At 44.7% G+C, this 15700-nt stretch overlaps 1 protein-coding gene across 8 annotated transcripts in view; it reads left to right on the forward strand.

The window, feature by feature from the left end:
• Positions 1–15700, forward strand: part of Boc (BOC cell adhesion associated, oncogene regulated) — a 66536-nt gene that overhangs the window by 432 nt on the left and 50404 nt on the right. For 3 of the 8 annotated variants that reach the window (XM_033768161.1, XM_010630106.2, XM_010630112.2), the window contains exon 2: positions 3938–4026. The exons of 2 other annotated variants lie outside the window; for them this stretch is intronic. The gene's annotated coding sequence lies outside the window, so the exon portion shown is untranslated. Of the gene's footprint in view, positions 1–314; positions 379–3937; positions 4027–15700 lie in introns of those variants that run through there. 3 more of the 8 variants (XM_010630107.3, XM_033768162.1, XM_033768164.1) reach the window with 3 other exon arrangements.

The raw sequence follows: 15700 nt of genomic DNA on the forward strand, positions 1-15700 counted from the left end.
GGCGTTCTGTTCCCGGGCCGGGCGGGTTGGTGGCGCGCCCGCCTTTCCCGAGGCTGCTCTGCTAGAAGGAGGCCCCGCACAGCCTCCCAAACTTGCCCCGAAGGCTGCCACCAGAGCCCGGGCACCCTGAGCAGAGCAGGCCGTGGGGAGACGTCTGCACGGTGTCGGTAAATGCAGAGAACTATTCATTTGCTCTCTTCTGGGGCAAGGTTGTCACCATTGGCATTTGAAAAGGAAACTGCTAAAAAAAAAAAAAAATGAGAGTTTGAAAGGACTGGAGCTAAAACAGCCTCTAAAAAGCTCTCTTAGCTGCAGGGGTAGAAGGGACAAAGTTGAAGTGTCGTCTCGACGTTTCTGTGAGCCTGGGGCATCTGTAAGGTAGGTAGGTAGGTGTGTGTGTGTGTGTGTGTGTGTGTGTACGCGCGCGCGCGTGCATCCACAGTGTACCCCAGGGGTTGTGCTCTTGGGGTTTTGTTTTTGAAACTGCCAGAAGGTGGGGACAAGTGGGAAAGGTCTGTGGGGAGGGCCCAGAAGCCGGGAAGAATATTTGGTGCGTTTGAGAAGGACTTGTTGATTTTCAGGTGCTCAGGGTTAGTTAAATTTTCCACGTGACAGGACAACTTTGAGGGGTGAGAGGCAGGTGAGCCTGGTGGGACATTAGGGATCTGTCCTGGAGATGGTTTTGTTTAAGTTGTTATTTGGGGGACAGAATGGCAGAGGCAGTCTTTTGAAACAAGAGTTGTGTTCCTCCAGAGATGTGGCATTTAGAGCTAAGAATACCCAAACCACACACCAGCAATCCCAAAAAGGCACTTTCTGGGTGTGGTGGGGTGTTCGGCCTCTCCTCCATTCTTTCCCTGCAGGCTCAAATATGTTCCAATAAGTTTCTGACCCAGAGTTACCTCCTTGAGTACACTGAGTCAAAACTATATTTTGGCGTCAGACCTTTGTGCCATCCTCAGATGCCCTGTATCCAACACAGATTTGTTACTGAGTTCTTTGTTACCCAGAACTTCGCAGGAATAGACCATTTCAATGAAAGTAATTTTAAAAATTCTTGGATGTGTAAACATTTCTGATTTATTCCATGACTGGGCCCTAAATGAGCAAAACATCTCTGTGATGGCTTTTTCGTCCCTCTGGTTACAGCCAATAAATCTATCTCCATTTTGTCAAGAGCAGCACGGAAAAGTATTAAAACAGTCTTTTTGGACTGAGGTGGGGGCTGGGGCACTCACACATCTGGGTGACCTGTTTTCTGAACTGTATTTAAAGTGACCGAGGCAAGAGGTTGGCCATTTTGAGGTGTGTAACAGGTTTCCCAGGAACGTTTCTGAGGTCTTATAATTGGCACTTTTTAATGCTCTCATAACTGAAGCCCAGAATAGTAATCTTGGAGCACGTTGGGGTCAGCAGGACATAGGCAGTTGGAAACAGCAATGGGATTATGATTTTCCTGCCAGATTAGTTTTTCAAGTGAGTTTATGCAAAGAAGTAAAAATGAAAGACGTCAGAGATGCTTCCTTGTACCTTTTTGGTGACATGGCTGTTCCCATGGAGATTTATTACTTGGAAATTGGCCCTTCAGGAGGCTAGAGGCTGTCTGCACCCATGAAGCCTGAGAGCTGAGACTGCAAACCCTTTCCATTTTATCCTCCTTCAGGATATCTTAGATGAGCACCACTGCAGAAGCCATCACTGGGACAAACTGCTCACGTCACAGGCACTTGGCTTTACTTGGGGAGGGAGATTGATAGAGGCCAGGATGGTTGGTCTGTTGACCACAGCAAGGGAGGAAGGGTGTGAAGGAAAACACCTTAGTGCGTGGGGACTCTGCTTTGCTGCTAAGTTGTCAGCCAACTCTTGATGAAGAGGGCATAGGAGCTCTGTTCCTTTTAATTTTCTATGTTAGTCCAGTGATTTTACCTTCTTTGAAGTGCTACTTCAATTATCTGGGATCTTCCCTCTCTGCTGCTGCTGTCTGTGGTTTCCATCACTGCAGGATGAGTAGACTTTACTCATGAAATATTTGGTTGACTTCCCTATGGATGCACACATCATATACATACATACACACACACACACACACACACACACACACACACACACACACACATGCACTCTGCATTGAAGAAAAGAGGGCAAGAAATGAGGCTGATGATCTTACTGTTCCAAGGGCCACAGAGGGGCAGGGTTCAAATTTCAGCAGTCACTGACGTACTTATTGAATTGTGGAGTTGTCTCTCTGATTCTTTCCAACTGCATCTGAAGACCCCTGTGCAGTAGATAATTGCAGCCCAGTATTTTGTGGCTTCTGAATAGGAACGTGCTAACCTGGCACCAAAAGATCTGATACACTGGGAGTTAGTTAACTTTTTTCCTTCCAAATCAAAATCTTGCTATCTGCAAAGGGAGTGGAGCAAGGAGGGAGGGAAAAACCAGCAATATTTCCTATTGAGAAAAATCTGTTTCCTTCAACATAAATAACTTCTTGTCACTTCCATACTTCAGTTTAGGAAACATTTATGGTGCATCTGACACCTGGCTTCCTTGTCCCAGAAGAGTGAGTTTTCTTGATCAGAATGGTTTTCCCTCAGTTTTTATTTATTGTATGAGCATATACTACTAATTATGAAAATGTTTTTAAAAGTACCCATAGTTCCATACTATAACTTATTGTCCATTCCTGCATATACATATTTTTTACACAGTTGTGTTCAAAGTATGGACTCTTATCATCAGACAGCCCTGAGCTATCTACATTTTTACCAAAGACTCACAGTGAACTTGTATGTTCAGCTGCTTCGCTGTCGGTGGGAGCAAGCCAGATCCTAAGTGTGCTCCCACACAGAACCCTAACATGCAATATTTTCGTAATTTATGAGCATGAGTCAACTGTTTAGGATTGAGGAGTGGGATGACAGAGGGTGTTTGTTTTTAATCTAGAGGTCCATGTTTATAAAAAGCCTTCCTAAGTAAGATTTTTGCCTCCTTGGAGCCCTCTGTGTTGGTCGTGGAGAGAAGAGGAGGGATGGAACATAGGAAGGAAGGTGTAAAGGCTCTATCTTAAGTGGTGCTCCCTATAGGATTAGGTTGGACCACCAGCTCTGTCTCTAAATTCCATTCACTTCAAACCACCGCACTCCTCTGTTCCTCCCTCTCCATTGCCTGCACCCCCTCTCATCCGCCCCCCAGTTCCTTACCACAGTTAGACTCCCACCCCAGCCTTGTCCAGTCTTTCCTGCTTTTCCTTTTGCTTTGCCACCATCTACACCATCATTTCCACTCCTGTTATCACAGTGGGTATGGAAGGTCTTGACAATTTCTGATGACACGTGGCTGGGCCCTTACTGTCCACCTGTCACCACCTCTCCGTAGTCTCTTAGTCCCAACAAGTTACCTCTCAACTTTAAAATCCAAATTTCCCAACCCTTTTATGTGTGGCTGTCTCCTACTTCATAGTAATACTACCCTACTGGGAGTCTTCAGCTTCAGCTAGGCCCCCTACAGTAGCTGACCCGTAGGTTTCACTGAGTTTGTTCCTTGCCCACTACCCTGCTGCTCTAAGTCTCATCCCTGTAATAAGCCCCATCCCTATAATAAGGTCCACTTTATTACGTATGAGGCTTATAATATGTGTTAGAGAAATATTTGGTGAATACTGATGAAAATGTACTGTTGGATGCAAGAATAATGGTATTCCAAAATCTAGTCATTATTCTTAATCCATTATTTGTCTCAGTTCTTAGCAAGGAGCCAGGTAACTGAACTTTTAAGGAAAATTGTCATTTTAGGAAAATTGCTTTTCATCTGTTTTCTTATTCATAAAATAAATTAATAAGGAATTACTCTATAGCAATGCACCTTATACAAAGCAAATACTTCAGAACTATTTATTTTGTTGTTCAAAAAATGAAACCATTCTCTTTTTCTTCAGTCCCAGAACAGGCTTCCTGGAACCCATGACCCATGAAGTCTTGTCAACATTCATACCATCTGAGGGTAGCAGCGAAAAAGTAGAAGTAGGTGAGGTTTTCTGCTCTTGGTCTATATCTCCCGCCTGTTTGGTCTGCTGGATTTTCATGTTTCGTGTTATCACTTCCTCATCCTTAGTACTGAAAGAGTTTGGCTCAGAGTGGGAATCAAGAATAAACTTCAGGCTGTTTCAAGGAGCTTGTGTACTCGTGTCAAAGCCTGTGGTAGCCATCTGAACCCCCTTTCCCTGAGGCAAACCGTCAGACATGTTGGATATAAATCTGAAACTGTGAGATTTGGAGTCTAAGCTTGCTGTGGAAGAGCCCTGCTTAGACCTGGGTGAGGAGAGCTGAGTATGTCTCCGTCAGTGGTATTACAGTGAGTGCCTGTGGTCTGATGTACCGGGCATTGTTTATCTCACAAAAAGCACAGTGATTCCACTTCTTTCCATCTTTTGAAATAAAGCTAGGAAATAATTTCTCTTTTCCTAATGGTGAATTTGGCTTTATCTTCAAAGAGGGCCTTTGATGTTTGGGACAGGATTATTGAGTAGTAAGAAGAAATCATAGCAGATTATAGCCAGTAATACACAGTCAACTTAGTTTGGTTGCCAGAGAAAATGTTGAGAAAGCCTCAACTAGCTCTGGTTGGTAACAAGAAAGTGTTACTATGAACGAGGTAAGTAGTGTTGAGGAAAAATAACCCAAAAGGAGCTGAGTAGTGGAAAGTATGGCAAAATAATATTATTCCTCTTCAAAATGAGTTTGGACAATGTTGGATAACATGATAGAGATGACGTGTGTAGCTTGGAGCCTTCATCCTTTCAATAGTGCATTATTGAATCCGTGTTGTGTGCCTGGCATTGTGGCATGGGCTGGCAGGGCTCAGTCCTGGAGTCCTCAGCCTTCAGAATTCCATTGCTACTGGGGAGGGTTATGCAAAGCAGTACAATGCAAACTCTACTGTTAAAGCACTTGCAGTGGTCAGTGAAGAAAGTCTTCCTGAAGGAGGGGAGACAAAATCTATGGCTGAGTCTTAAAACTAAAGGTGTGATCTACAGTACTAAATATTCTTTTACCTCTGCCTGCATTAGTTCACTTTTTTCTTCCCCAAAATTCGTATTTCCTCAGTGGATAATGGGGGTAAGTATGCTGGAGACATGAGATTTCAAGGCCGAGTGGTTTTATTTTTAATTTTAGGAAACTTAAGACATAGAATCTCTTCACTGAATGCAGAATCTCAGAAATCTGGCTTTTGATATGTTTCCAAAACCAATTACTGAATTGCTCTGAGGAAATAAGAGAGAAATGGGTGGTTTTCTTTTCTTTCTCACCTATGTCAGATTTTAGCTACAATTTCAAGAAACACATGCTCCAATTCAGCTGTTTGCCTTTCCATTCCACTTGCCCTGTGTTCTGCTGTTTGCTTGGCTCTGAAATCTTTGCCAGAGTGGCTGGAGTGGGGAAATTTATTTTAGGGAAGTGAAAGTCACTGGGCTTTTCCAGTTGCCCAGAAACCTCCCAGGCTGAGAAGTAAACATCACACAGGTGGGAGCTACAGGTAGGGGAGGAGAGCATGTGGACCTGGCTGGGCTGAGCCTGCACCCAGACTGGTCTGCAACTGGACTGTTGAAAAGAGCTCTCCCCAACCTCCCCTGGCTCTGCCAATATTTTTCTAGTTTAGTCTAAGCCAAATGCCTTTACTAGTCTGTACTTACCTAATATTACAATCCCAGCAGGTTTATTAGGTATGGGTCACAGTTAATTGGAGAGGAAAATTGGGAGGTTCTGGGTTTATTGGTTTTTCTATGAAAGCAGAGGCTGCTCTTAATTATTTCACAAATCATCTCTCCCACTTGACTGTCTTTCTGTCTTCTGTCTCATAGCTGTTACCCCATAGTGGGGTTACAGTAGCTCTTCCTTCTTTCATAGCTGTGCCCAAATGAGGCTGATTTATTAATGCCCTCAGCCAGCACAGGGCCTTCTTTTGCAAGGGAGACCACATGAAGTCATGGAAATTCACAGCTGTTTACCTCTGTCCTTATGAATGGATGTTTTGTAGTGAACAAGTTGTATAAGAATCTGCTATATTATAGCCAAGAGTTGAATTTTAATGGGTCTTCCACTGTGCAGGCCTCTGAAACAATCACCTGCAGCCCTTCTTTGAGACCTTTGGTGGTCTGCCATCTGTGAAGGCTGAGTCAGCCCCAGGTGACAGCCACACAGCCAGGTGCTTTCCCTTCTATGGACTTGCAGAGATGGAGTTAGCCCTGTAGCCTGCCTGGACTGTGGCAGCTTGCCAGCAAGTTCTAGTGGGTGGTCTGTGACAATGAAAGCAGTGGGGTGGAGGAGCTTAAGGCTCCTTCCCAGAGGAGAACAACAAGGTGGCTTTCTATAGGTGGGTTTCACATTAGCAGCCAGTCCCCCTAGCACTGACATGCCATACAAGTGTTGAATGTGGGTGAAAAGAACTGAACAGGTGCTGTTGTGATGGAGTTCATTGTTGTCCCCCTGACTTTGCAAATGAAGCCTGGAGTTTAGGTGGTAACCACCCCCAAACCCCCCACCGGTCTCGCAGTAGGATGAGCACACATGTGCAGCAGGTACTTGGCCTCACATGAGGGAAGAATGCTTATTCTCACTTGCCAGACAGAGAAGCAAACCTCCTGGTCCAGCCTCTCAACCTGTCACCCAGGGAATCAAATGGACAAGAGGCATAGACTGAAGATAGCTGATCTCAGTGCCAAAGAGGCACTGCCCACCTCCACCTGCTAATAGTAAGAGCTAGAGCAAAAGTAATAGCTGCTATTTAGTGATCACCTACTGTGTGCCAGACCCTGTGCTGAGCACTACAGGGATTATCCCTACAGCCCCCCAGCCTTCCTGTGAGGATGGGCAGACATGCTCATCCTGTTCTTCAGATAAGAGAGCTGAAGCTCAAATAATTGTAGTGACTTGTTCTGGCCTCACAATTGGTAAGTTACAAAGCCAAGATCTCATTGCAGGTCTGCTGACTCCAAAACTCAGGTTTTGCAAGGGGGAAAAAACAGATAAGCTCTTTCACTTAGTCCAGGAGAACTGTTTCTTTTGCAACTGCCCACATGCAAGGGGCAGGTGGGAACCTGTATGAGACTTATATTAAATGACATCGGTATATAAAACTAGGACCACAGCTGGGAGGTTTTGAAGAGCTCTGCAGCAGCAGCAGCAGCAGCAGCAGTCCAGCAATGCCAGGCTTTGTGGCACAGCCAGGGTCAGACTTTGCAGGTGGTAGTGAGAGCCACCTCCGTCTTAGGTTTTAGCTCAGAACATTTCTCTTGACAATTTTTCCTTCCCGTAGGACATCGTCTAAATTGGTTGTCCTGAGCATGTGCTCTCACTGTAGCTGCCAAATGAATCCACTTGTGTCTTTGCAAGTTTGATCAAGCAGGTCCCCTGTGCCCTCACTGTGTGTGTGTGTGGCGGGGGTAGGCTCAGCAGATACTTTTCCTGGTCAGGAGAAGTGGCAGCTTGTACAGAGAAAATACCCTGGGGAAGGAAGTAGCAGCTTTGACAGACAGGTAACTGACAGGAGATGCTACCTACCTTCCAGGCAAATACTCACAGGGCAGCCAGCAGAAAGAATTCAACAGGCAGTTACCTGCAGAAGCACAAACACTCCTCTCCCTACTGGCTTAGGAGAGAGCTGAAGTTTGGCTTCTGAAGATAAGAAGTTACCCTTGTTTCTTGTTTTCTTTAACAAACAAGGAAGAACTGAAGCCAAGATTCTGTGGGTACAGGGAGACACAGGATACCTGGGTTTAAAATGTAATGACATGACTGGGGGAGTGGAAAGTGAGTGATAGAAACTCTGTGTGCCTTTATTCCTATCCTTGCAAGCTCTCTTCTCAGAGTACCATGAGAATGTGGGGAAATAGCACAAGGGGACATGATTGAAAATGATCCTGCTTATCTCAAAAGCTCAAGGTTTGTGGCTTCTGGGCTCACCTACCCTGAATTAAGAGATAAGAAATTCTGGGGAACTAGCCAGAAGTCAGAGACTAGGTATAGGGAGGTAATTGATTCTTTGGATATGTTTTTATTCTGCCAAGTGCTGGAGCTGGGATAAGAGGCCAGTTGGTCATACTGTCAGAAACTTCCCTGTGTCCCTCCCGATTTAGAGTACAGGCAAGTACTCTACCACTGAGCTACATCCCCAGCCTTCAGACTGCACTTTAAATTGTTAAATATCCCGGGCTTTGCCTCCACATACTTATAGGATCTTGTGACTTCCTACCACGCTAGTCTCCTGTTAATCTATCTGACCTGGCAAATGGGGGTCACTTCTCTGTGCAAAACTCTCCATGGGGGCCAGAGATTTAGCTCAGTGGCATTGTGTCTGCCTTGCAAGCGCAAGGTCCCGAGTTTTGTGTGTGTGTCTGTGTGTGTGTGTGTATTAAGCATGTAAAACATTTTTGTTATTATTCGCTAAATAACACAGTATGATAACAATTTAGATAGCATTTACATTGTGTTAAGTATTACATAGGGAGGATTTGAAGCATACAGGAAGTTTGCAAAATTGCATGCATATACTGTGCATATCATTTTATATAAGGGACTTGGGCGTTCATGGATTTTTGGTGTCCCCAGGAACATCCTGGAACCAATCCCCGATGGAGGCTGAGGGACAATTATAATTAATTACAAATGATCTTATTCTAGAAAAGCAGGAAGCAGTGTGCAAAGCTACACAGAGACAGCCCAGTTCTTTCTCTTTTCCTCAAGGTCACTAAGTTCAAGGATGTCCATGAGTATGTGGTTTCATCTGTAAGGAGAATGTACGAATGGATGCCAGTGGGAAAGTACCTGTAATCCCAGCACTGAATGAGGCTGGGAACCTAGCCTTATCACACACTTAAGAAGAATTTATTGAGCTTCTGTTTTATGCCTAGCACTGTACGTGGCCTGGCTAGGAGGTGCAGAGAAGCCCTGTTCTTCCTCCTATCTCCCCAAGAGTTTTTAATCCAGGTGTTCATCTGGAGTCTATTACCTGTGCACTGTGCTGCAGCCTTCCTCAGGTGACGTGAGTTAGCTCTCCTTTCCTGTCCCAAATGTTGTACTTAGCCAGCTAGGGCACCAGGGCCTAGAAAAAGAGGAGCTCAACATCATATGCTGAGACTTACCTGAACAGAGCCCTGCAGGTGTGCAGTGCAGCCATTTATCATCTCCCCCTGAACATGCCCGGCCCTTGTGGGACTGGAGTTTAATCCAGGCCGTAAACTGTTAGGGGCTGCCTGTGTTTGGGTTCCACATCTGGAAGTAGCTGCGTAGACCTTCCCATCCCATTCCTAAACAGACAGGAGGAGCACATTGGGCTGTTTGCCTTCTTCCTCAGGAGTTTGTTTTACTTACTTTGGAGCTGTGGGCAAGTGTGAGGAAGTTTGTGTCCTTTGGGCAGGGAGTGTCCCTGCACACTCACATCCGGTGGTGGCCACAGGTTTCTCAGCCTCTGAGGTCACTGTTTTTCACTTTGCCCAGGTTCCACTGGGTTGAGCCCTGAGAGGGATGGAGCCCTAAGGGCCAATTTTGTGCTCACTGAAAAGGAAGACTAACAGAAAAAAATTGAGGACATGTTCCCTGCCAGAAAGTATTCTTCTTTCTGGAGTCATGGTTGAAAACTAGGATTTCTTGGGAGTTGAGGGGCAGGACTCTCAGCCTTTAGGAAGCTTCAAGGTCACAGTAAATGCTGAGGCTCTCTAGGGGACAGGTGATGATGATGATTTGATAATGGGATCAGAGGAAGGATCTCTTCCAGCCCCACTACATTTAGGGAAAAGGGCATGTGGATAGGGGATCGTATAGGTCATTTGAACCAGGCTGAGAAATTCTGGAGGCTGAGGGAAGGGACATATTAAATAGAGTGAGTTCCAATCCTGGGGAACAGGAACTTAAACTTGGAGCCTGGATTCCATTCCTATTTGGAACAAACAGGGAGCTGAAGCTCCCCTTGAATGACACCAGCCAAGTGTGTCAGAATTCAGAAGAAATGAAGAACAGGACTTGTAAGCCAAGACTTGGAAGGTCAGCTTTTGGACTATGGATATTCCATTTTGAAAATCCAGATCCGTATCACCTCCTCCTGTGTTTTTTTTCCTCACTAAGCCCACTTTCCAGCCTGACCAAAAGCTCAGCGAGGTCTCTGGGCTGCCATTTATTGCACTACAGCCTTGTTTCCCATGCAGGTCCAGCTAATAATGCTTATCCTGGTTTCTCCCTGAGACTGTGAGCACTCATGCAGTGTAGGACTTAAAGTATTTAAACTTCAGAGGACAACAATCTGCAGGCAAGCTGTTCTTCTTGCTTTTATTGTTAATTTCAGCTTCTGGATGGAGCCTCCTGGGTGGATCTCCAGAGGCCAGGAGGTGATCACAGTGATGACTGACCATCTAGAAGCTTTGACCCTGGCTTTAGTTTTCCTGGGAGGCAGAGGATAGAGCACTGCTGAGCCATGTGCGTGTGGGACCCATGTTCTATCTACCCTATCTTCCCATTCTCTGTCCTTCCCACCAGTCCTCAGGTGGGACAGTGAGAGACCTGAGAAAGTACCCGAGACTGGTTTCTGTAGGTACCTGCTGGGGAGTATATGTCTATGATCAGGGGCCACATTTTATTAACCAAAGTACAAATATATTATCCAACAAAGCACTTTTTCTGATGTTGCGAGAAAAAAAATTTGAAAAGCTTATTTTATAAAAATCTTTTAATACATTAATATAAATGTATTGCCTTTCACTCAAAGTCCAGCAGAACCATCCCAGCACCTCCTAGATCTTCCTCTGTTGCCAAAGGCCCAGAAAGGCACAGTGTGAGCCACACTGTATGTGGGGCTTCACTGAGTGTTGGTGGAAGGAAGTCTCTGGTGTGGTCTGGGTCTCCTCCAGAGCTATCCTCCCAGAGCAATCTATACAAATGGGGCCAGGCTCCCAGTTTTACCAGCCTTCTGCCTCTGTCCAGAAAAAGCCATCCTCCAAAGCAGTAGAATAGGGAGGCTCCTTAACAGAAGTTCTACATGCTTTGAAAGTTAGGAAGAAGAAAGAAATTGTGTCCAGTTGAGACAAAATAGTAGGCAGGCAGAACTCATTTTTCCCACACACCAAATTAACCAAAATATTAAGAATTAATGCCCCTGGTCTGGTCAGGGGAAGGGAGTGAGACCACTTTCTTTGCACCTTGACCAAGATGAGGCAGACCAGAGGATTTGGACCTGGCTGTTTTATGTAAATGATGCCACCCACTAAATCTCATGGTGTCCCCTGCAGCCTACCTCCCTACAAGCACAAGGTTTAATGCTGAGGTGTGACTGCTGATTCAGTGGCCTACAGTAAGCCTTCCTGAACACAGCACATTCATATCCATAGGGACAAAGATGTTTGTAGCTATCAAAGAGTGGCCTCTCAGTTGGTCAGATATTTATTGAGCACTATGTCTCTCTCCCACAAGGCACACGTATCTTGCTTCTGAATATTTCCCATATCAAAACAAGAGGTCATCTCACACTGAATTGCATTTTCCACTTCATCTATTTAGAAGAGTGCTTAGTTTAGAACAGGTGGATTATACCATCACCGGTGAAGTACCTGAGATAACCCACTTTGAAGGAGGAGAGATTTAGTTCGGCTCATGGTTTCAGAAGTTTCAGTCCATTGCTGCTTGGTCCTGTCACTTTGGGCCTGTGGTGATGCAGAACATCATGACAAGAAAGCACATGATGCAGCAAAGCTACTTATCTTGAGGTGGTCAGGAAGCAAAAAGAAAGCAGAAGGGCGCCACAGTCCAAGTATCCACCTCAACATCATACCAGTGACCTAATTTCTTTCCATTAGGTCCCACTCCTGAAAGTTCTGCTACCAGGCTGGCAACCAAGCCTTGAACACATGGACCTGTGGGGGACATTTATGATTCAAACCATAACAGGTAGTTTGGTGGTCACTGTCGCCATCATCATCGTCGTCATTGATGTCATTGTCATCATATCGTTATGACATGAGATGGAATTCATATCCAGAGAGGAACTGCTGATTTATAATTCTTCCCAAGAGCCCATACTGTTGGAGAATTAGACTATTAAAGGGTTTTTTTCAATTGAAAAATGAGACATCATCAAAGTACAAAGCTTCTACACAACAAAGGAAGCAACCAGCAGAATAAAGAGACAACCTACTGAGTATGAGAAAATGATATACCAGCTATTCATCTGACAGAAGATTAATATGCAGAATATGCATAAAACTCAAAAAACTTAACAATAAAAACTAAATAATCCTATTTAAAAATGGACAACTGATCTGAGTAGTCATTTCTCAAAAAAGGAAATATAAATGGCCAATCAATATATTAAAAACGCTCAATATCTTTAGACATCAGGGAAATGCAAATCAAAATTACAATGAGATTCCATATAATCCCAGTTAGAATAGCTATAGTAAAAGAAAAAATAAAAATAACAAATGCGGGTAGTAACAAATATGGGAAAAATGGCACTCTTGTATTAATAGAAATGTAAATTAGTACAGCTACTACAACAGCATGACTGTTCCTCAATAAACTAGAAATATAAATACCATATTGTGCAGATATTCCACTCCTGCAAATATATCCAAAGGAAATGATGTCCATATACAAAAAAGATACCTGCACCCCCATGTTTATTGTGGCACTGGTCACAAGGGGTGAAGATACAGAATCAGCCTAGTTGCCCATTGGCAGAAAAAGATAAAGTAGGGCATATATATATATACACAGTGGACTATTATCCAGCCACCAAGAATGAAATCTTGTCATTTTCATGGAAATGGATGGAACTAGGAGGCATCGTGTTAAGCAGAGTAAGCCAGAATAACAGGAAACAAGAATCATATAACAGTGAACAAGAATCACATGTTCTGTCTCATATGTGGGGGCTGGGGGAGTCAACCTAAAATTAGAATAGTGGTTACTAGGGACAAGGGAAGGGAGGGGGAGGGTAGAAGAAAAGTAGTTAGATATGATCAATGCATGTGTGATCTCTACCACTGAGTTCCATTAACATGTACATCATAAAATACAAATAAATGGTTTTGTAAACTAATGTTTCAGAATTGTATAGGCAGTAGAGGCGCAAGAGAGGGTAGTCAGAGGTTCAGAAGTCCAAACTGGTTGATTTTCCTGGCGGTCTTTCATCTAGACCTCAAGGCCTCTCATTTGGTCGTTTCTGCAGTCAGGGAAGAGTCAGCCAGAGATGGGTATGTGTCGCTCATGAGATGTGATCAGCATCCTAAGAAGGGTGTTTCCTAGTCCCCGAGGAAAGTACAGAACATGGGAAAAGCCAGCTTCTAGCTGTGTCCAGCAGTCCCTATCCCAGGGCTGGGGCTTCCTCTTTGGTCTGATACACCGAGAAGGTCAGAGAAAGGGTATGTCCCTCAACGCCCAGGTTCTGCACTTTTTGAGACCAACTGGCTTCACAAGGCTATTTACCTTAAGTGAGAGAATACTGGGTGTGAGGGGTTCCTGGAAGTTGGTGCAAGGTCTCGAAAGTTTAAGATGTTCTGATCCTAGTTATCCTGTTGATTAAAAAAGAAATTTTCTTATTTTATAATTTAAATACACATAGAATAAGAAAGAACAGTATCATAAACCCCATGTACATGTAGAGAAATTTTATATGTATTATGTTCTCCTCTGAAGGTTTAATAATTGTAGTCTGTGAAACAAACTGACGATAGACAACATGACAAAGCACATACAAATTTTATTACATGACTCAAAGCACAGAAGGATGAGACTCTGGGGCAAGAGGGTGACCCTTTACAGAGCTTAGCAAAGGCACAGGGGCTTGGCTTCTGGGGAAAGGAAGGTGGCACGGAGGGACCACAGGAGGTTAGGGGAGGATGTGACAGTGAGCTGGGGTTGTCTTGTTATGCAGACGAAGTCTCAGGAGACAGCCACCCGGCATCACCTGTGTCATCTCTGGGTGGGCCAGGTGTCCAGGCGTCAGAGCTCAATCTCTCCTTTCCATGGAAGATTTTGGTGTGATTGTTGGGGAGAGCAGATAGAAAAAATCTTGCCCAAATGTACTGTTTACCTTCTAATGTAGACAGATGGACGTTTCATTCTATAAAAGGAGAGTTTTTCAGAGCCATTCCTGTATCTGCAGAGGTCTGCAGTTTGTCTCAATAACCAACTTTAAATATGCCAAGGCATCTAGCTGGGGTGGGATATTTTACTTTCCCACATACCCATTCCCTACATTCAACAATTATCAAGTTAAACAAGGAAAATCTTTTTCAAATATTGTTTTGTTTCCATTCCTGTGCTATGTGCGACACAAGACAAAGGTGGATATCACAAGGTTTCTCCTTCCAAAAGAAGAATATGGTCCAATCTTCTCACTTCCTGGTAGTGGCGTGGAAAAAACCCACCCAGGGCACTTGGGTTTGGTTCCCAGTTATTCTGCGGGACTCTGGGATCTTCTGTGTCTCTTTAGCAGAAGTTGACAATTTGAACTTTCCCACTTTACCGTGGATTCTCAGGGCCAGGTATTTAATGGATGTTCAATAAACACATTGACTTATGAGGCAAATGATTCCCTAAGACAATGGACTTCCCTCTGGACAGAGTTATGCAGTGTGAGCTTGGATCACCTACCACGCTGAGGGAGCAGGGAAATGCAGATGATGATACACAGCGTTGAGTGAGGGCTGTTATTCCAGTCTTGAGTGGGGAAGATAGAGACTCACCAGTTCTGGAAGCAGAGCCGCTCTTTGCCTGGCCCCCAGATTCAGGTGTCTGACTGCAGATCCTAGGGAATATCCCACAAGGTACCTGTACCACCCAGTCCCTTTCAATTACACGTACTGTATTATCCATTTTGGAGTTGGCAAGAGAGAGCAGGCAAAGAACTAGGCTCTTCCTACTGCTGGGATGTGGGATCTGCTTCAGCTAGTATGAGCTGAGCTGCTCTGAGGCACAGCTGGGTGGAGTAGGGGTGGGCTGCTAAAGTGCATTAAATGGGGTTTTGGGGAGACCAAGAGGGTCACACTTAGATCTGGCCCTAGGGTCTGCTTAGCTGGCAGAGTCCTCAGGCAGGGTGTTATGGCTTGTGTCTTGATGTCCCCCCAAAGCCTCAGGCAGTCATAGGTTTAACTTTTTCTGGATTTGGTTTATGGTGTGATGATGCTAGGCTCCAGGGCACAAGGATTGAGAGTGTGAGTACTACCTGCCCCAAGTCATCTGCGTAAAATAAAAAGGAGCAGAATGACTGTTGAGGACCCCTCCCCCTTACCTTGCTGCTTTTGCCATCTTCTGCGGTGAACCGTTGCCCTTCTGCCATTCCACCCTGCCTAGAAGCCAGCCAGTTTGGGACTGAAGCTTCTACAAGCGTGAGCTAAATAAACCTTTCCTCCTTTAATGTTGGGTGTCCGGAATTTTGTCTCAGCCACAAGAGAAAAGTAACTAACACACAGGGTATGCTGGCTTATGACAGGCCCAGGAGAAGTGTCCAGGCATCGACTTTTCGCAGCTAACCTGATTCTCTTCCCTCTCCCTGGTCTTTTTCAGTTTAAACTTCCAGCCCAGTCTTCTCCCATGCACGCATGATTGTGTGTGTGTGTGTGTGTGTGTGTGTGTGTGTGTGTGTGTGTTTTCATTTTTATTCTTGGCAGAAGTTAAGACACAAAATGGATTTGGAAGGAGATGAAACCAATCTG

Source organism: Fukomys damarensis, unplaced genomic scaffold (genome assembly GCF_012274545.1).
Source record: "Fukomys damarensis isolate Sample0158 unplaced genomic scaffold, DMR_v1.0_HiC HiC_scaffold_24, whole genome shotgun sequence".
In the NCBI taxonomy this organism is placed as follows: domain Eukaryota; kingdom Metazoa; phylum Chordata; class Mammalia; order Rodentia; family Bathyergidae; genus Fukomys; species Fukomys damarensis.